General features: G+C 40.5%; 1 long non-coding RNA gene across 1 annotated transcript in view; it reads right to left on the bottom strand.

Moving 5' to 3' along the window:
- Positions 1–3,972: 3,972 nt before the first annotated feature.
- The window catches only part of LOC134858417 (uncharacterized), a 71,257-nt gene continuing 52,491 nt past the window's right edge, over positions 3,973–22,738 (bottom strand). The window contains exon 3 of the long non-coding RNA XR_010164958.1: positions 3,973–4,106. This is a non-coding gene — a long non-coding RNA (uncharacterized LOC134858417). The remainder of the gene's footprint in view (positions 4,107–22,738) is intronic.

Here is a 22,738-nt window from a genome sequence, read left to right as displayed (position 1 = left end):
TCAATCAGAAGCATATTAAACAAAAAGGATACTAAAGGGAGTAGAAAGCCATGACTCATCAACAAGAACTCATGAACTTTGAAACGTATCAGTAAACGGTTTCCCAGTTTTGTTCTTTGTAACATAAATATTGTAATTAAAAAAGTTTGAAGTTCTTTTTGGGTTCCATGCCTTTGCTATGAATGCAAGGCACAATGCAGACAGTAATGATCACAACAGTAAATAATTTGTGCAGAGCTCTCGATGCCAAGAAAAAGGCCTATTTGGTTGGCTTTTATGCCAACTCATCACTTTGTCCCACAATGCCCCGTCCCATCTGTCAGTGGACCCTTTAGTGCCGGGGAGCACAGGGTGGCAGGGGCTGAAAGCAGGGCAATTGGGATCAGTCTGTGTCCCAATGCCATTATCAGTTTTGCCCTGACAACACATCTACTTTTCACTTTCACCCCAAAAATGGGGGGGGGGCATCACAGAGGCAGTGGCAAGAGCAGGAGATGATGGACATGAAAATGAGCTACTATCCCCCCCCCCCCCCCTTCACTGAGTGGATGGAAGAAAATGTGGTGTCATATGTTGTCAGAGCTTGGCTCCTGGCCAAGAGGATATTCATGCTGATATTCACGCCGCATCCGTCCAGCCACCTTTTTGCCTCCGATTTCACTGTCAAACAAGATGATGAACATGCCGCTTGTTTCGCAGCATACAGAAAATAAGAACAGTTTAAATGGTATGTCTTTTTCAAATTTCAAATCAGAATTTTTTATATTGCAAAAATGTTTACATTATAACATACTGCACTGTTTTTTGTAATCTTACTCTAGTACAATACAGCAAATAAAAACACTTCAATATAATATATTGTCTCTTTCAAATATGCAGTATATGAGACTTATGTTCTTCTCCAGGTGCAACCAAATCAAACAACTATAGCTGTGATTTCTGACTCCCAACAGACTCATCGAGGATCCCTTTAAATGTTCTATTTTGTTAATAGAAAAAGTACAACATTTGGTTGGGTGGAATTAAATAGATTCAAATACAGATAAGTGTGTAGCAGTAGTTTGAAAATCCATCTAAATGTTCCCATTGTATTCAATACAATAAAGAAAATGTTGATTCTAAATGTATTAATGTAACAATAATGGGACCACAACAACCGTAAGTGCAAATAAAAGAAAAAAGTATGAATCATATTAATGTTAAAGTATTTCCCAGTTATCTTTAGTTCTACATTAACTGCAGGAGTAGCGTCTCTGCTGAATGAATTGGATCTAGTGTTCAGAGGTGTGTGTGAGGGTCCGCTCTTCTGATCATTGATGACCGTCAGCCAGCGCAGGCCTCCGGTGATATGTGGGCCCTCTGAGCTCCGGTAGCCCCACCACACCACACCCTGGGGTGCAACAAATATCAGCATTGTAATTTCACGCCTGTGATTATTATCGCGAGCTCTATCTCTGACTGGGATCCCTCCACCCATCCTCTTTAGTCCTCCCAGCTGAGATACTGTTTAACAGCCTCTCCCCTGGACCTGTGCACTCACACACACACACACACACACACACACACACACACACACACACACACACACACACACACACACACACACACACTTAAGCGTCAACACAAACACACACAATGTTTTAATGTCTGCCCTCCATGGGCCCGTTTTAGGCTTTCTCATTTCTTCTTCTCCCATCTTCTGTTAATTCACCACCATCTGCCTCAGCATCTGTCTGAACAGCCAAAAAAAAGTGTCTGCCATGCTGGAGAAACTCCATGCTTATTCTCGCTCTTGTTTTTTTGCTTTTTTTCTCGTCCCTTTTCTTCTTTTTCGATTCCTCACCCTCTTGCCCATTTAAATGCCAGGGGCAGCATCCTCTTCTGTCTTTGTCTGGCCTTCTGCTCCACCCCCTCTGCTAACTGGCCCTGATTTAGCATAATCTCCCAAAAAAACCTTGGTCCCTCCCCCTCAGCCTCCTCCAAACACACACACACACAGACACACAAGCTATCTCTGTACTAAAACTTTTCCCATCCATATTATCATCCACTTGGGAATGACTGAGAAGTCACCTTATTAATGTTTAAAGTCAACAGGAACATGTTAAGTAGTTTCCTCATAAATAAATACAAACAAATCCAACTCACCCTCATGTGATTTTAAAATAACAAACGTTTTTAGGATACATAACTGAAGTAGTTAGATTGATTCCCCGGACATCAAGGATACAGGAAAAGTTCAGTTTTATGAGGAGGATTAAAGTGGGATGCTACCTGCTCCTTACCGTCAACTCCGTTAATCTATCCATCCCTGCACTATATTTAACTCCAGAGCCCTTTTCCTCCCAGTCTTTTCTTTTCCGCCTCCTGCCTGTGCTCCTGTCTTCCTCTCCTCCTTTGAGGTTTGAAGCGACAATAGGACTGTCCACTCCACAGCCGGCCTGAGCCGCAGGATCCGTCCCTGCCAAAGAGATTACAAGCATTCTTCAGCCAGGCCCCAGTCGCCGTGGAGACCTGGGATGCTGGGAGCCTTCTGAGGACACTTTTCTGAACATGACTGTGTCTTTCAGCGTTTTCTATTAATGGTTTCGATTGTTGCAGGCACACATAATCCATAATCTACAAGCAATTTTGTTGAACTAGAACAAGGCTTAAATGTATGTTTTGTACTTTTCCAAAGTGTTGAAATTAGCACGTGGCTGCAGGGAAGTAAGCATCCTCATACAGTTTTCCAGTAACAAATACACATTAAGCAATATGTTGTGTTAAGTGTTCCTTTTCTCCATTCTTATTTTCAGTGATTGTAACCTCAGGTTCTAGGAATAATTATCTAGATAATTTAGAGGGTGATAAAATACACTTTCCATCTTTCTCTATAACTAAAAATACCTGCAGTTTACATGAAACATGAAATCATGTCTTTTAATTAAACAGCAACAAATAGTCAACACCTGTCTTAAAAACACACATCTTAACTTACTTATTTTTTGTCCAAGCCTATATTTATTTACATTTCTGTCACTAATTATTTAAATCTTCTTCTGGTTCGGTTTATATCTTGAGAATGACAAGTATCCTCTCAGGCCCACTGGGACCTGCAGTTTTTATTTAGCAGCTCTTACAGAAAAAAGTCTTCAGGTTGTGCCACAGGCGAGAGGTATTAGTGTCATCTAATTAAATACAGGCCTGTGCTCCCTGCGTCCCCCTCAGGCCAGCATGGATTGGACAGCTTTGTGCAATATGCTAAAACATACGGGACGATGCTTGGGACTCTGAATAGACATGTGATCTTTGACACTAGAGCCACTTCAGATAATTGTGATTATAATACAGTTTCTTAGTCTTTGTTGTACTATTATATTAGCCGACAATTCTGTCTTTGGGCAATGATGTCCTCCCTCCCTCTCTCTCTCATTTTCTCAGTCTCTGTGGGGAGCTTTTGTCTGATAAGTTGTCACATTAAGTGGTAACTTTTGGGCGATCGCTGGGCTTTTCTTTCTATCTCTTTATGGCCAGACCCTCTAATAGCTGTCCTGCGGCAGCGCCCGAGGCAATCATGTTACAAATAAACAGGCTGACACAGTCATTTACTCAAATCGTCCCTACACTATTCACAACCCTCCCCTGGTGATGATCCTTCGAACAACAATTATTTCAAATGTCAAAGATCCAAGCCTTCGGGGCATAGACAAATGAACATTAAAAATCTATTACCAAACACTTTAAAATATATATGTAGGCTTTCTTTATTTTCCTAACACAAAATCACAATAAAGACAGCCTGTAAAGGCAATTTAGAATAATTCCTAAAAAACAAACCAGGCAGTTTCACATTAAATTGTTTATTGAGCATCAATTGTGGAAAATGTGTTCTATCTTCGGTGAAGTAATGTGGCTATAAGTCACCGGTGCAGCAGAAAGCTCTGATGTGATGGACTTTGCCCACAGAGGTTTGTGTTTGTGTTTGATCTCCTTGTTTCCTTTTTGTTTCACGTTACTGCTCCGGAGGGGTGGCCTCTGATTTGCTGTCACACCGAGCTGTTCTACATGACCTCTCATAACCTCATCTCATCTCTCCGAGGAATCCCAGGAACCTCCGGCTGACCCTGTTGATGACATGAAAATATTTCCACCTCGGCCAACGGAAACCTCTGGGCGATAATGGTTTTAAGAGTATTAAAAAAAGTCAGAGTTTGACCTGATTCTTAGATAATCAAATTCCCAGTTAGATATTGAGAGAAATGTATGAAACTCATAAACAAATGTAAAGAAAATGTGTATTTCTTATAGAAGTCATCTTACTTTACATTCAGAGTCAATTTGTTCAACTGCTTCCAGTTTAGTGAATTGTCCAGTTAAGATGTATAAGCCTAATATAAAAGTATTGCTTGCAGTATCAATCTATTCCATGTGATTGCCCCTCATGATGGGCACAAAATCCATCCAGTGATAATGACATCCATCTCTGCCTTCATACTGCATGTATTTGTTACCTTTGGCCCAGTAGCAATAAATCCAATCTAGTCTCCTGGATGTGGACCGCTGACCACTGCGAACTGGTCAAGGAGAGTGGCTACAGTTCATTTCACATCAACGAACCTCATGATTACGGAGAGATGAAATGCCCCCCATCCTACTTTGCAGCTTCTCCCATCCCATAAGCATACATATTTTAGATTTAATGTATATTTTCTAGCGCTTGGATCATTAGAGTTTGAAAGGTTAATTTAACTCTGGTTTGAGTGAAATATGTTAGTTCAAACACTGTCAACAAAAACTGGTTTCTTAAACTGTGTGAAATGTATTTTCCTTAATTGAACTCAGACAATGTCATCGTGATGTTTTATGACTCTCTGATTGTCCCCAAGAATCTGACTGTAACATCATGAGTTGTGACTGGTTAACTCCTACCATCACCATGAAACACAACCTCATGAAATTTAACCCGCGAAGGACACACCGTCCTCCCAGTGTTTTCATTGCTGTGCTCTTGTCTTGCTCTATTTAAACAGCATTGTCCGCTTTATTTTCACCAAAGACTCCCTTACAAAGCAGATGTTTCTGCTAGAGTAACAACTCACAGCGTGATCTAGCAATTTTTAAACTTTCCTGATTAGTATAATAACTTTATTTTTCTACTTTTTTTTCTACGTCTTACGGAAATAACAGAAATACTTTTTATTAACTATTGTGGTGAGTAATGTTGTAAGCTAGGGTTGATATGAACTTAAATCAATTATTTTAATTTTAAAATTATACTAAAATAAGATTTTCAAGGTCCACAAAAGTTAACATAAATGTCAGCATTTTTATGATTATTGTGAAAAACTCATCTTGCTAAAATAATGTATATTTAATGGATTTTACATATTTTGGAATTTGAATGTCTGTATGTCATGACAAAATGTGTTGCATGATTAAATGTAAATGTAAATGTTGAATACAAACTGAATGAGAGTATCTTTGTTTTCACATTGTTTATTAAATGTTTACTGCTTGGTGTGAAATGTGATTGTCTATGAATTTCTATTGAACCCTTACAGTGTTAGAATGGGGCAACAAGTTTAGGTTATCAAATGAGTGTTTTTTTACAAAACACTTACATACGAACGTTACATCTTTAAATACCAACACTAAAACTGATGTTTTTTGACACCTTAAAAGTGCTGAAATGACATGTAATATTGTTGATTAGTGTTTGATTACTGTTTCATTCTGTTTCATTCTGAATGCAAGATGTTCGTTGTAAAAGATATGTTTTCCGCACAGAATGATGCTTTTAAAGAGGCTAATCTGAACTGGTGAGCACCCAGGACTACCATCAGCAGTGATTTCTTCGACCAATCAGAAACATCCCTTGGGAACTCCAAGTGGAACAGATGGTAGACAAATAGCTTGTAAGGGGAAATAAATTAAGGAGTTTTACAGGATTTTCATCAATTACTCTAGCTAATGTATCAATATTGAGTATAACAATGTTATGTGTAATGTTTTTGACAGCACCATCAATATATTAATAATAGCAATATGAGACATCAATCTTCATTTCCAACTTTAAAGGATGTTCCTCAACAGCACCACACTTGACAGTAAAAGTTGTACACTCACTCTCTAAGGCCCAGTCTGCATTTTCATGTATCATACAATCCTTTCTGTCACAGCCCTCATGTTGGGCCTCCACTATATAATAGCAGGCAATGAGCGAGTCATTGTCCTGCATTAGCATGTTACGGTACAGGGAGTTAAAGAGCCCAATTTCATCTGTGCCCCACATCCTTCTGATGGGATTGGCTCTGATGGGCTTGTGTGTTAGAAGGCTGGTTCCTGGCTTCATAAAGGATGATATGAGTGTGTCATGGCTTCATAAAGCAGTAAAACATGCTTTTTGGAGCCTGAAGAGATGACTAAACTCAGACCTATTACAAAACAACCCCTCACTGTGACTTAACCAGTTACCTAGATGGTTGGGACTATATCTTTCATTTAAGGACCCTGCTGTAAAGGACTTTCACTGATTTATTACATTCATCTTAAAGCCTTACTGACATAGTTGTTTAATCTAGCAGAAGAACAAAAAATCTAGGTATAATATCTGGGCTCCTGGAAAATAATTATAAATAAAATAATTACTGAGGACTGTGCCACTAAATTTGATTCATCTCAAGGCGAGTTTCTGAATTAATTGAAAGATATAACTAAATATTGAATTTCCTTCCAGCATTAAAACCTGCATTCTGTAGCATCAACTTTCTATATCTTATTATTGTCTAGCACTCCCATAAAACAACCTACCCCTACCTACCCCTTAAGCTTTGATACTTCACAATTCAGTTTGTGGCACTCGACCTCATGCCTATGCATTCCCACCATAGACATCTAGTGACTGATACTGTCGAAGTGCATTTGTTGGGGGCCATTTTCAGCCTTTCAGCAGCAGCACAGTGCATGTGGGATACATAAAAAATAACTGTGCCAATGTTCATCATAGTGAAGTAACATGTCAGCTTGTGCAAAAGAGTTGCTCATTTATGAGTTTATAAAAGTTTTGGAGAGCCTGGATAACCCTATAATGCAGTTGATCAGGTTATAATCCAAGGACTATTAATGTCTATATCAATTCATTGTTAGTTTTGGTATTTTTTATAGGGATTTTGTTACAAAAGAAAAATCATCCTTAAAATTATCTTTTGATCAGATGCCCGGAAAGATGCAAAAGCAGAGGTTAAGCTCATGTTTTTAGCACACTGATGGAATAACTGACTCAAATAGGAGACAACCCATGGCTAAAAAAGCAGAGGAAAAAGCACTCAAGAGAGGAAAACAGTCGTTATTCAAAATCTACAAAGGTCCAAAAGTTATTTTTCACGTCTCTACTTCCAACTGCTATGTTTCTTTTCCGAGTCCTAATTAATATGTTAAGATTTCTGTAATTAAAACGCTCCTGGTGCAAATGCAATATTCAACAGTTCTCCTGACAGTGATATATTCTACATGGATTATCCTCAGTGATTTTGACTCACTAATTAATCAACATTATTTATGATGATAAAAGAGGGGGAAAAAAACTTGCTGATGAACAGACTGCCTCAGCAATCAAGTAAACTTCTGAAATATTATTATTCCATGTAATTGCTCCAGTGTAGCTGTATCCACCATCTGAAAAAGGTAGATACCATGGATTTTATTTAAATAATTTACCATAAAAAATATGGTAAAAGTGTACTGCAGTTTTATATATTTCAGGCATATATCTACTAGCTGTATATTTAGAATTGATAACGAGTATATAGTGCCTTATAAACGATTCAGAGTACACTTTTATGTAATTGTATTGATCAACAACTATAATTCCTGCTGAAAGGCATCTTCTTAAATGAAATATTAAACATTTTTAAATGATAGACAGTGATTACAAATCCACCGTATAATAAAGTATTTCACAACTGTTAAACATGCACATCATTATTCAGATGTGTATAAAGAGACATGAAAACCATGTTTAAACTGATAATGGTACCATATGTTCAGCTTGAGTACAATATCGGTTATCATATCAAATGCTCTGACAAAGACGTTTTAACTTCCAAAATGTAGCTTTAAAATGAATTATTATATAATTATCTTGGAAATAGTTGAAAGCAGTTTGACAAAAGAACCTGCTTAAGATCCACTTACGTGCTTACTTACTGACCAATACTTGATAAATACATTTATTATTTGTGTTATATTATTACAATGATTCATTATCTGCTAAAAATGGTAAATATAATTAGTTACAGTTGTTTATAAATAAATCAATGCCTTTATTAATGGTTACAACCTTTTAAGGTCTTAAAACGTAATTTGATTGTTTATTGCCTATAAAAACTTAATACTCACGGTTAAAATAAAGTGGTAACCCAGCTGGATGTAATAAAAAAAGTTGTTAAAATAGAAAGACTTTGGGACAACTGTTCGATCCAACATGTTGCTCTAGTTTGTGGTGGCCTTCCTCTTAAACCCTGAATTAATCTTATGATCTTTAATTATTCCAGCCCAACAACAGCTAATTTACAATTTTAAGTTGTTCCACCTGAAATAAAGAAATATGCACACCCACTTCCCAAGGCTTGCAGGCTTAGCCCTGCCCATTGGTTTTTTTCCCGCAGTTTGTCTCTATTCATTTGCATTTTTATGCAAGGTTAGTCGTGAGAGACTTCTATTACTGCCACAAGTACATTAAGAAAAACATTAATCACGTTGAATACAGAGCGAATCAGCGACAGAGGGGGGGGGCGTGTTACTGATCACTCACACTGGGCAGGAAAGGAACATGAACCTGAGGCGGACACATCCAGACCTGCCCTCTCCAACAAGATGGATACAGTTCAGTCATGGTTATCAAATGTTTTTGAAACTTGTTCGGACACTTCCTCTTTCTCTTCAGTTTCCTTTTCAGTTTTTCACTTTCCTCTCTGTAACTACTGAATCTGGCACGTCTGTTGAATAGCCAAATTCCATCCAATATTCAATGTGCCATAAATCTTTACCAAATAAATCAAAGCTTTCTAAAACAAACAACGTTTTATTATGCAAAATGGTGTTTTTCGCTGAAATCTGGGGCATGAAATTGTTGCTACCCACTAGCTCCTTAACCTGTGGCTAAATATATCCTAAGTGAAGGTTTACTCTACAATATCAGCAAACAACCAAAGCATCAATAACAGGTTCTTAAAAGGCACTTAGACCAAAGACGAGCTATAATTCTAAACATCATGAGAAAAATGACAGAAATTAGCGAACCATCGAGGAAATAAGCAAATAAACAGACAGCATAATGTAATAGTTGTGGGGCTCCTGAAGTTGATGTTCCACCTACCTTTTCTGTTTTTGTGAAAGGAACATTAATCTGACGCACCAGTGGAGCTCTGTCTAATGTGAAAATGTAGAGGTTTTTTTCCTCCTGCTTCTGCAAGGAAGAGGCTTCTATCACACTAATGATAATAAATGGCAACTAATGGGATGACCAAACATAACAAATGGAAAGTTTTAAAGGTATGGGGCCACATTAAATCTGCATTGACATCCTCAAGTCAGAGCTATGTCTGTGCTAAACAAGAGAAATTGATCACACTTATGAGTAAAGTTTTAGAATATCGCTGTTCATAATAACGTACATCATATACATCTGATTTAGTGTATTTTTCACGTGTCCTAAAATTGTAATATATTATAGTGTTTCTTCATAATGTGGTGATGTACTGAGATTACACTGCAATTTAACACTGTCCACTTCAGGTTGTCCTCCTTTTAAACCCCAGCAGACAGGAATGATTTGTCCCCAGGCATTAATGTGCCAACTGAAGATTTTTTCAGCATTATGAGTATTTTTATGTTTGATACTTTAAGTACACTATGCTCATAAAACATCATCAACCCAGGACTACATCTTTAAAGGACTATATATATTATCATTTTCTCCAAGTAAAGGATTTGAAATCATCTTCAAAAAATGATTAAGTCCTTGAATGTCAGCATTTTTTTTTTTTTATCTAACAAATAGTGCACAGAATTGATTAGACTATATGCAGGATATATATTTTTATGAGCTTATAAGTCTGTATAGACTCCACAATACAGGAAAAGTTTGTAGAGGACTGGTGTATCTAAACTGTGACTCTGAGAAACCTCAGTGAATTTCAGGTCCTTTCGCGTTTGGCATTGAGTGGAACTGCATTTGTCTTAATGATCGTGCTCCTTGAGCTGATTTTTGTTTCACAATAATCAATATCAAAGTCGCCGGTGGCAGCAATGCCCAAGAAAGGGGGAGTAAACGCAGAGAAGCATTCTTCCTCTACATCGGCCTTGTCAATGTAACAGTGCTTTTAGAGTTTGGCCCTGAGCATCTAAACACACTCTCAATCACTCCTGAAATCCTAGTAGGCCACACTTGGCTGCTATTGTAACTTAGATACAGTCTCAATTTGTATGTTGTCTCTCAGTAGACGTGAGAAAAATGAATGGATTGATCTCCCGTCCCAGTCCAACAGTTACAGCACATCTGTTTTCACAGAGGATTTATAAAAGGTGTCACTGCTGACAAATAAACAGGTATGTTCACAACTTGTGGATTATATTGTTATCATGTGCGTATGATGTCTTTGCACTTTCATTCGTCTAAAATACCATGAAAACTCAACTTCAAGGAGAGAGTAATTTGGAAAGATTGTGTTTACAAGATTAAAAAAAGCAAGCTGTAATTGTTGAAAACAGGTGACACAAGAGATAAACAAAAGGGAAACAAGTAGAATAAAGAATTAAAAAGAAGGTAAATAGCAACAATGGGCCTTCAGACAAACTGCATTTGTCCGAGACGATGATGAATATTGTTGATGTTTGAAACAATGTAGCTCTGACGGTGGATGTTGAAAAGCAGACCCAACTAAATCCAGATTTATTCCTTGGTTTGTTATTATTGTAATCAGACTTATTCAGATGGTGGTCCGATGAAGCAGAGGGAGGGTGTGAGAGGCGTGCAGCCCCATTTGGCCCCTCAGTGACCAGAGAGGAGGTGATAAATGACTACAACACTCGTCCCTGTCAGCAGTGGGAGGGGGGAGAAGCAGCCCTCCTACCGTGAGCTACATCATCCTAACAACATTATTCTTTTCATGCGGCTTGTCGATAGAAGCCCTGTGTGATTGGCATGGGGATCCGCTCAGGTTAATTGGAAGCCTGAACTGTGTAACGGCACGGGAAGCTGAGCAGACATTGTCCCCCTTGTAATAACACAGGAGGCTTGTGTGTCTGTGTATCGATTACATCTTGGGTTCAAGGCACCCGTATGGGAATGAAATATCAGAGGACAGGTTATGGATGTTGCCATCAATGACATTGAAGGAGCGGAGATGGGCTACATGAAAAAACTCTACATGAAACACTCATTCAATTATAGCATTTTGATTTAACATCCCAAAGCATCTCTGTTTGTCTTCAAAGCTGAAGTAAAGATTTATAAAGAGAAATGTGTGCACTAGTCTCACATCTGACAGGTGTATTGGTCCTCATGTCCGAGCTCTCAGTGCACAGACACACTCTTCCTCTCATTTTGACCCCCCACTCTTTAGTTTCCTTTTGATCAAGGGCCCATAGCTTGCATTAGATGAAGGACACATGATATCCCATATAGGAGGTAACCTAACACACAGCTCCCTCCTTGGAAGCATGTCTTGCAATCCTATGGACCAGGCCACCCTGGTCAGCGGTGAGATAAAGAAGACAGAGTGAGTGATAGTGCTAATATGCAGCAGAAGACAGTGAAGGCGTGTTATTTTTTGCAACTCCCAAAGTTTTGGGAATAAGAGAGAAGAGAGAGATAGATCATCTGTAATTTGCCGACACTTTTGTCGCATTACTCTAGGATGAAACAAGCTGCCAAGTTTGTGAAGTGTTCATCTCTTCTTTTCCCCACAGTCACATTCTCATTATCGTCTCGATCATTCCAGGTGGCACCATGATGCATTGTTTAGCGACCAAGGTAAAGGGTTTGATGCCATAACTCAAAGATTTTGCTTATTAATTTAGAAATTAATTACAAACACAAAGTGACATTTTACAAGAAATGTTTAGCATAGCATGAATTATCGTTGCTGTAAATTGGATGCAAGCGACGGAGTGAAAAGCCTTGACTTGAGTTCTTTGTGATTAATAAAAGAAGCTTTCACTTCAGTTTTAAAGCCAGTCATGATGAACGATACAAAGGGATGCAACCAAACTCCTCCTCTCGCTGAAGGACAGGCTATTTTAAGGGTGGATGTAGATTTTAAAAGGCATATTAGATTAAGAGGAATCAGGGCCATCATTTATTGTATTTGTTGTTCCGTCAGACAGTTCAGTGACTAATAGCCAATGAAGGGCATATCTTAAGATGGAGGTCACACTTTAAATCAGTTGATTGCAATTTCTGCCTTTTAATATGTTAAACAGTATGACAGTAAGTTTTCTTTTCTTTTGCTGATGATCATATTATAGTGTGACATTTTGTCATAGATAAAATGCCGGCATTAGCAGCTGCACGGGCAGGCAATGACTTGGACACCCTCACTCTGTTCTGTGATACACAAACAGGAGGTCCAGCTCCGTCTCCTGTGGAGCAGAGGATCTGGATTCTACATGAGTGACTGAGACACAGCATCCTCCATCCTGCCTCTCATAGAGCCCCACAAGGCCCACCACGTGGCTCTCTTGCTGAGGTCCAGATTGTGCCACTGGGCTGGTACCGGACTGGAGGTGGCCGATGGAGCCCCAATCCATCTCCCGCAGGAGCCCAGTGACGGGAGCATCGGTTGCCCACTCCTCGGCTCTGAGCACACTCAGGAAGATGGATTGGTTGGCCAACTCACCAAAGGAGGCAAAGCATGCCGTTAAGAGCCTGTGCATCACTTGGCTGCTCATATGCAAAGTTTGATGAAAGAGGTTTTTCTGGGAGCGATGAATTAGGGCTCCGCTGTGAAATTAGATTTCTGGTGAAAACCGTGCAAGGTTTAGAAGTAGCATTGTTTCTTCACTGCCGTCTAGCCCAGTGGTAATTATAGATAGAAGTGAAATGATGTTGGGAATTCAATGATGAATGATCAAGATGAATGTTAGAATGGCTGACGGACATGTAGGAGCAATAGCTTCATGGAGATTTAATATGTCAAATAAAGGGTATTATATGTATTACAGAGAAATGGCTGAATATATTGCAAAAGACAGGAAGGGTGCCAACCCATTGTTCTACACTGTTTATTTGCCTCAATTAATCTGGTGGAATAAGTAGCCATTAACTCTTCATCATTGTCAAACAGTACTGCACATAATGCAGGTTATGTGAGGGGAGAAGGGAATAAGACACATACAACAAACAAACGGAGAGCAAATGAAATATGTCCCTCTGATGAAATAAATCTTGTGGAAAAATCTCATCTTCAGAAACAGTCCAAATTGCTCGGCACTTTAACCTGATACACTAAAGATCCTGCCTCCTCCTCTCTGTGACCCAAACCTAAAACGGCAGCATGAACACTGACAAATTTGACAAAGGGAATTTGCTCAAAAAACACAGCCTCTATTTGGTCAGCCAAGCGGCAAATATGTCGGATGATATGGTTTATTAGGCAATCCATTTCTCCACAATAGTGGGGCCATCTGCAAAGGTTAGCATGCATAAGGTTCGTATGGCAAATTCTATCTAATCTGCCTTCGAAGGGCCGCCGTGAAAACTCAGTGGCACATTTTTCATGTACGTACGATTTGGAATGCAAATAGAATAGCTGATGAAAGAGGTGACCTTCTAAGTGCAGAGCAGCGGGAGCTTTGTGGAATATGCAGAGGCAGAGTAGAATAGAAAAGAATGAGTTACTGCCACTGCCACCTCAGCTGCATTGTAATATACGACTGTGGCTCAGATACAAGTGAACCTGGCCTCAAGAACATCTAGGTTAATCTCTGAGGATGGCACATCATGTACTCAGTGCAAAAAAATATTGCTACCTCGCAGAATTATATGCCTTTATGCTCTGAGAAGGCCTCCAATGTCAAACAAAGTACTTCCAAAAGAACATATTTTAGACTTCACATAGATCAAGTTGCAAAAAATATTTCATAAAGTTCTTCCTAGATTTATTGTTTAACTTTTGAGACAAAATTGACTGACAATAATTTGGATTTATGCCCCCATAGGGCGTTTTGCGTAATAAATATAAGCATGTATGGAACATTAAGTGGCCAATCCAGTTGATGGATGCTCTAACATGCTCCAAATCTAACTCAAAATGAAAGTTGATACAAGATATTCTACAATGTTAAGGTGAGACTATATGTCAACAGTGTAGTGTACTGACTCTTTTGTCATAGGTAGTGCAAAGCTTGAACACATAGACAAATGGGTGAGGTGTACCATGGTCATTCAGCCGTGCATGTCTCATCTGTAGCCAGCTTTGGCAGAGTAGTCATCTTCATTCCCTTTGTCCTTAGTGCAGTAGGTAATCTATCAGCTCTGAGACGTGCGGGAGAGTCCGGCTGGCCTACTCGCTCTCCCATTTGAATTGAGAATCCAGTTTCTGCTTTACCCGTGGTCCCAGTTAGACCAAGCTGCAATTGAGAGTGAGTGAGCTGTCCTTGATTCATATTACTGTCCCACTATGATTGAGCTCCTTTGGTATCGCCTGAGAATGGAGCGAAAATTGAGCACTTGACTTTGCTGGGTTGAAATCCCAGTACTGCATGTTTGCATTTTCTCAGGGTTTTTCATGGGACACGCTTGAGATGCGTTCTTTATGTTGTGTTCAATGAGACAGAAGCACGGGAATGTTTAGGGTTGTGTTTGGAAGTTAGCACGAACCCATGGTTGTTTTCAAAAGGTATGAAACCAGTTGCAGCTGAGTGAAATACATTTTGATTACAGTATAAGGTTGGTGTTATTTCAAACTTTCAATATTGTAAACATATCCACTGAAATAACCATTAAAAAAATGTCAAAAATGAGACTAAAATACAGAAAATCTATTTCTCATTGCTTATCAACTTCCCTATCCTGTTTGTGGCTCCTTCTGCCAAGCCTTATTGTCCTTTTTGGATAACTACATGATATATACATGAGTGTGTCACACATACAATGTTGCCCACACAGTCCTAAAATACTCTTTTAGTGGGGAATTTTTCCGCAGCAGATTAGCACACATCAGTGTTAGGAGCAGTTTTATGAAAAGAGGACTATGTATGTAGGATTATGTATGTGTATGTATATCGCTGTCATACGTGTGAGTGAGATCTATTAATTATCAGTCTTGATTATATTGCTGACAAAAAAATACAATACTGCCACTTTTTTGAAAACCTTAAAAAAAAAAAACTCAAACAAAACATGTTTCTGAAACATGCCTTGCAGTATATTAATACAAATGTGCACCTGCACATTCACAAATAATTATATTGCATTGTAACAAGAGAACAGTAACAAGAGAACAGGATGCCCTGTTTGTTTTAGGTTAGGAAAGTTAGCTATTGCAGCAGTCATGTGACCATTTGCTATGTAAGCCAAAAGAGAGCCTGTTGATGATTAAATCGATAGAGATTTGACACAGACTTGTGGGGACATGCCTGTCTCATTTCAGCCAGTTCCTCCCCTCGTGGTTGGCTGTGGGGGGGATTCATCACCTGACTGGTCTCTGTCACCTGATGGAGATGGGCCTTTAGCCGCGGTTTGATAGAGGGAGTTGATTATGATGCATGTTGATCGTTCCAGCAAATATTGACATGGAAACAGTGAGAGAACAACCCCACGGCTCATAGCCCTCTGTTCCCATACTGGCTGCTTCACTCGCCAACTCAGTATTGCACACACACACACACACACACACACACACACACACACACACACACACACACACACACACACACACACACACACACACACACACACACACACACATACACACACACACACACACACACACACACACACACACACACACACACTTACAGTTTACAGACATTTTCACAAATAAAGACACAGTTACGCTGTGTGCACACAAAGATGCCCAGAAACCAATCATCCCAATCGATGGTGTCTCATCAGCTTCTCAGGGTAAATCCCAGCTCCATTTGCTATTAGTACTCTGGTGGTTGTGTGTATGCGATTGGTTATTGCTGTTTATTTACTTAAGGGTGGAGGAAGAGGCCATTTCCCCTGCCACACTACGCTAATACTGCCTCTTAACCACCTTTCTTTTTTCTCCTACATCTCCACCAACTCCTCCTGCACCTGTCCCTGGGAACCAAGAGGGTTAATGATGAAACACAAACAGTTTTTGCTGCAAGAGAAAAAAGGGGTCTGTCAGGACTGTTGAGACAGTGGAGAGAGACCGGGGGAGTGAGAATGAAAAGAGAGGATGGGGGATGTGTGGAGAGAGGTGTGAGTGGGGGGGGGGGGGGCTAATGACAGGTGTGTCTGTAAATTCTTCATCCTGCATAGACTGCTAGGGAAACTGCTTGGCAGGGCACTCAGCCATGACTTTACAACTAATCCTGTTTGTAAGTTATTATTTATCTTCAGCAAAGTTTGTCAAACTCAGGCTTTGATTTCTCCCCCTGAGTTCCCTCTCGTGGCCTGCTCCCGCACATGCTCCCCACATAATTTATGACTGCCTCTGGTCCTGATGACAGATTATTAAAAGTAGAATTAGTTTTTTGCTGGGGATTTTTCCTGTGGGAATTGGGAAGGCAGGGCTCTCAGAGGAAGGTCTCTGACGAGGTCTCCATTACTAATAGAGGCAGATTTTTTTCCTTCCCTGTGTGATGGCGGAGTGAGAAGACTAATGATTTGAATTTACTGTGGCAGCAGTCACGTGGTCTGGAAGCCAGCATCAGAGGAGAGGAGAGGTTAAGTTCTTCCCCGTGGAGAGGTTTATTGGATTGTTTAGTACCAGAAGGATAATGTTTTTGTCATAGACTGCTGGTGCTTCTGCTGCTAAGCTAGAGGGAGGCCAAGAACAAATCCGCTAAATGTGTGTCTGTGTATGTGCGTGTGAACTAAGATCAAAAAGATCAAAGAAGAAAAAAGGAGATATGCAGTGTTTTGTAGCTAGGCATTGGGGGAGGTAACAGGGAGTAGATGCTGATCAAAACAGAAATGACTGTAGTAGTTACTATGTGTGGACAGGATTTCAGATATTCTGCTTTGACTGCACCCAACAAACTGATACAAACACCACCTCTTTTTCTTTCTCTGAAGTCGGAGCCAACTCTCTGATCCTCCCCTATCAACAACTCTTGTGCACCAACTGCACACTTTCCCTCCTTCTCTGCTGACACACAAAGAGGATGTAGTCTTTCCCTTTTCCCCTGTTCACCTGATGGCCGTTTGGAGCCTGTTCCCCCAGCGTGTGTCTGCAGCCTGGGAAGCAGAGGGGAGTCTCAGCACAGCTGAGAGGCTCGGCTTAATCTTATGCATCATTAAGCACTCAGCGGCACGCCGCAGCTCCTCATATACATCATCCACGCTTAATAAACATAATGATGACATAAGATGTAATTCCAGATGAATTTTCATTTTATAGGGAAATGGAGAATTCCTGTAGAAAGGAGGGGAAAAAGAAAAGAGGAACGAAAGAGGGAGAGAAAAAGTAAATTATCTGGGAAGTACAGAATAAATGATGTTTTTTCTCCACAAGATGGATTGTGGGGTTCTGGGGGCAGTTGAAGTGGGAGAGGACTGTTGGAGGGAGGGAGGGAGGGAGGGAAGGAAGGGGGGTGAGAAAGGTGAGGGGGCAGAGGGCTGCAGTGGTGGTGGCCTGAGAGTGGAGGGTTGGCATGGGGGACAAGGGGTTGAAGGGGGGGAGAGGGAGAGAAAAATGTTGGTCATTCCAAGTGTTTTAATCGCAGGGCTTGATGGACAGGCTGAGAGGACCTGAGGTGCGGCCATCCATCATAGGCGGCTAGAATAGAGGAGCACGGGGTAGAGTTTCAGAGGGGGCTTTCAGGCTATGGGGGGAAATGGGATTGTGATGAAAGTGTGAGAGAAAGGCCGCTGTACACAGTAAAGGCCAATGAAGGCAAGAGGACTAAAGATTAGCGGCATGCTTCTGCAGCATGGTGGGAATGGCAGGAGGGAAGGAGATTTTAATCGTACTGCAGCCATGTGTCGTGTGACAATATCGCCACCCGTGTTTTTATGTTCATTTGATTTGATTCCTGTTTATGTGTAGAAAATGGGCTTACAACCAAAGAGCCAATGCATATATACACGTATACTGGTTGGGTGTGTTTGTGCATGTGTGTGGGTTTGTGTGCAGCTTTGGTATGTTTTTGTCATGTTCAAGTGCGTTCTGCATGAGTTTCCCCTTCCCCACCCAGAGAAGGGTTAAAAAGCAGGACTGCCATGTGAAATATAAGAGATGGTCACCATGGATTCACAACAAACACACACATTGATGCACTTTTCCTGAACTCAACCCTCACCCAGACACCACAGTTCAGACAAACATTCAACACACTAACTAACCATCCAGGCTTAAAAAACAACAGGAGGGGGGAGAAGATGAATAGTGAAGAAAGATTTGGAAATAATCATATCTCTTAAATTCCATTGGTGATATAGCATAAAATCCCTCCCCCATCTTATCAGTTACTCCTGGCACAGGTGGGATAAACCCTTTGAAAGCCAACATATAAATCATATATACAATTACAACTATTAGGGAGGTAGCAACAACAAAAAAAAAGAAAGTCCAATGATTTACAATAAACCATAAGATGAATATGATTCCCAATTTCTCTCCTTTTCACTGATAATGTGGAAATGAAAAGCTGTTTAGCTCTTGCCAGTGAAGCCAGTTTTGTTGCGGGAAAGCAGCATCCCTTGCATGCTTCCAGCTGGACCCCTTCCCAGACTGCCATGCCTGGTTAATGTGGCTATTCTGTGGTGCCAGAATTAGAATTCATGGTTTATATTAAACAAACAAACACACAAACAAGAAAACAACGACACAAATTGACCTTGCATGAACTGAGCGTACTGCAATTGATTCCGCAAATGAGTAAATTATTATACGGATTTAGATATATGCAAACTGGTTATAGACCTTTATTATTATTTATTACTGCTGATTTTTGAAGATGAATCACATTTGGAAGCATGTGCTCCTCAGGTATTGCAGATGTAATGGAGATCTAATCTGTGGGTTTAGCTATGGAGTCTTGACGGATGCGATACAGTTGGGGATATATTAATGGAGCCTCCCACATCTCCTCTGGTAGCCTGTGCTGCACAAAGGCATTTCTGGATTCAAACCTCAGCATGTTCAGGGCCAGTGGAGCATGCCCAGCAGTATGCCAAGGTTAGATGGGTGCCAAGGGTGCCACTAAACGGAACCTCATCCTCTGCTCTGTCCTCTCATGCCCAACACAAAATACTGCATTATAACACAATGCCATATAAAACAAAATGCAATCGACACACATGGAAGCACATAGCACCAAAACAAAAAGACCAATTCTACTGGTGTACGACACAATTTTTATTAACATTTATGTGTGAATTTCCCCTTTAATTCACAGCACTAATAACACACACATCAGTGACTTGCCTTGGCAACAGCAAATGCCCATTTCATTTTTCATTTACTCTTTCTTATGGTTCCTTTACATTTCTTCCTACAGTTCTTTGTTTGAGTATAACTCACACATAATGTCTTCATCAGTGATGTACTCACAGTGCTCTGTTTGCATTGACTTACGTGCCACACTCCCTCTCTCTCACACACACACACAGCCCCGGTCCGCTCCTGGCACCAAACGCAGATTACATCTTGTTTCCCAAACTACTAAAAGTGTCAGAGGCTGTCTGGCTTTGCTTTTATATCGTGTTATTAATGGCAGTGAGCACCCACCGCCCCAGTCTTTGTGTACGTGTGCTCGTGTCTAATTAAAGGGCCGCTGCTTACAGAAGCAGAGAATGGGTTTGCAAGATAGGGAATAATAATTGCAAATATTATCATTATTATTTTCACAGCTTATAGAGAGTGAATTGTGAATTTGCTCAGTGATTGTAATAGACTGCTGATAAAACCAAGGGCCAGCTATTATATAACCTCTGACCAAGACTTTATAATCTCTTCAGCTGGAGAAGAAAAAGGCTGGGAGTTTTCCTGGAAGAACTTTGAACCTACTGCTTAAATAACACACTTCGAGTTAGAAGAAATGATGAATTTAATTGTCAAGTTCTTCAAATATTACGGATACCTTCTATTAATTTCAAACATAAAACTATTTTAAAAGAGAACATTTTCACAGAACTTTCTTTTCAAAATCTGACCAATTATATGAAGAGAATGCATTAAATGGATACAAAGGATGACTCGGAAAAGGATTTAACACATGGACTGATGGATGTAAATTCACCATTGGTACCTTTTTTTTAATCTTCTTCTTCTTCTGAAAAAAAGGGTGGCAGTGGCTTAGTCTGTAAGGGCTTGGACTGGGGGCCAAAGGGTCGCCGGTTCACGTCCCGATTGGACCAGAAAAATGGAGTGAGCTGGTAGCTAGAGAGGTGCCAGTACTCGCTGAGCCACTGCCGAGGTGCCCTTGAGCAAGGCACCAAACCCTGAAACTGCTCGCTGGCGCCGGGTACCTGGCAGCCTCCCTGCTCTGCCACCTCTCCTGCATGTGTGTGGTTGTTTGTGCATGTATATTCTCCCTGTGTGTAAACACTCCAGAGTGGGGAAAGAAATGTCCCTGTAAGGGATCAATACAATATATCTTCTTCTTCTTCTTCTAATTGAAAAAGGACCATATAAAAGACAACATACAAATACGTTTTTTTTGTTTGTTGCACACTGATAGATCCAGATTCTACTCATATTATTTAAGCCTAGTTCATTGACAAGCAGCACAGGTATACAATTTCATTTTGAGTTATTCTTGACCACCGTCTTGGACCTTAGGCCTTTTGTGTAGCCAAGCCTTTCCTCAGACAGCTGTGTCTTGGCTAGCTCTCAGCCCTCCTGTCTTAACCTGAAGAATTATGTGCTCAGATAATTAGCTCTTATAGGTACACTCTCCATTTCTCCACTCCACTGGGCACATCATCTTCCTCGCCTCTTTATTGTTTGGTTTGCTTTGTCAGATCGATGTCTTGCTACTGCGTAACCAGCACTCATATCTCAGGCTGCATAAATCACAACAAGGTTTCTGTCGCTCGGGAGAGTGGTGTGGCTTTGCTGCACACATGCACACTCACAAACACACACACACTCACATAAACAAGTGGGTGGACCACTCTATGCTCCACATCCAACAAACTCTCTTCACCTCTTTCCTTGTTACTCCTGCCCCTCTCCTTCTTTCCTCCCTGCCCCTCTCCTTCTTTCCTCCCTGCATCCACCACTGCTGAGTGACCACTGAAGAGGAACCCATCAGATTATCCTCTACCCGGTAGCAATGGGTAGGGTGGGTGCAGCAGAAGGGAGGGTGGGTAGGAGTCTGTATCACGGCTTATGATTGCAGTGCCACCCATGTAATGAATTTTGAAAAATGCAAATGGCTCTCCCCATGTAAAAGTTGACATTGTCTCCTGTGATAAATTTTCTGCTGAGGTAAGAGACAATTTAGATGCGAATTACAAGCAGGCTCTTTGTCACTCCTCAGTTCCATTAACATCCTTAATTAGCTGATTCCCCCCTGCTTCCATTAGAGGGTGAGAGAAAGAGAGAGAGGATAAGAGACAAAGACAGACATAGAGCGAGACAGGGACAATGACATACAGAGAAAACTGCCATCTAGTGCTGAGCTCAGTTACACAAAAGCCTTGAAATATCATAAACACACACTCTTCTATCCAATCTCACACAAAGGTACATAAGCCTTGATTATGGTGCAGGAAATGAGCCAGAAACACCATCCCATGTGTTAGGACCTCGGGGTTGATCAGCATCCCTGGGTCTGTGTCTCTGTTAATGTCATCCTTAACAGCAAACTAAACACCACAGGTTTGTAGACATTAGCTATGCCTGCTAAAATACTCATTTACCGAACCTCCTCATCGCACAACGCTCCTCTGCTTTGAATTGAATGACAGGCCTAAACACGGCGTTCTATTAGGAGGCTTACTCAATAGAGCAATGTTCACTCATTCGTGTCCCTCCCAAGTACACGGCTTGTCTGCGAGACCCCACAAAGAATATGTTCAACTAGAGGTCCTATATTATAGTTCACAATAAGTGCTGGTTCTCCGTGTATGGAGAGTCACTCACAGCATCACATCAAAGCCCGCATTGGCACTCATGCTATGGTTTCCAACGATGTAAAGTGAAGCGTGGTGTGAATATTGTTGTTTAGACCAAAGGATGTTCATGTTCCGATTTCACGGCGCAGAGTAGGCCTTGGTGTCTTATTTTGTGCCGCTATCATTAATGTATACATTCAAACAGTGGGGACTAATAGAGCATGTGGCAGCTTTACAATGCAAGGGATCTGTGGGTGGCCAATTCAATCTGCCAGCTGACTGTTCCTAAATATAGTCTGCCAAACATAGTGTATGGGTTATTAGAATAATATATTACTAAATCAAATGTAAATGTATATTGTACTTTTTGTGCAAGTAAAAATAAACATAAAATATATTGTACTTATTTGCGCATTGAGATTTTTTTTTAAATGACAATAAAAAACGTTTTGGGGATGAGTTTGTGGAAACACCATCGCCTGGGTGGCAATTCTC

The sequence above is a fragment of the Eleginops maclovinus genome, chromosome 22 (genome assembly GCF_036324505.1).
Source record: "Eleginops maclovinus isolate JMC-PN-2008 ecotype Puerto Natales chromosome 22, JC_Emac_rtc_rv5, whole genome shotgun sequence".
NCBI lineage: Eukaryota > Metazoa > Chordata > Actinopteri > Perciformes > Eleginopidae > Eleginops > Eleginops maclovinus.
The sequence above is the reverse complement of the archived record's forward strand: the minus strand, read 5'-3'. Positions and strand labels throughout refer to the sequence as shown.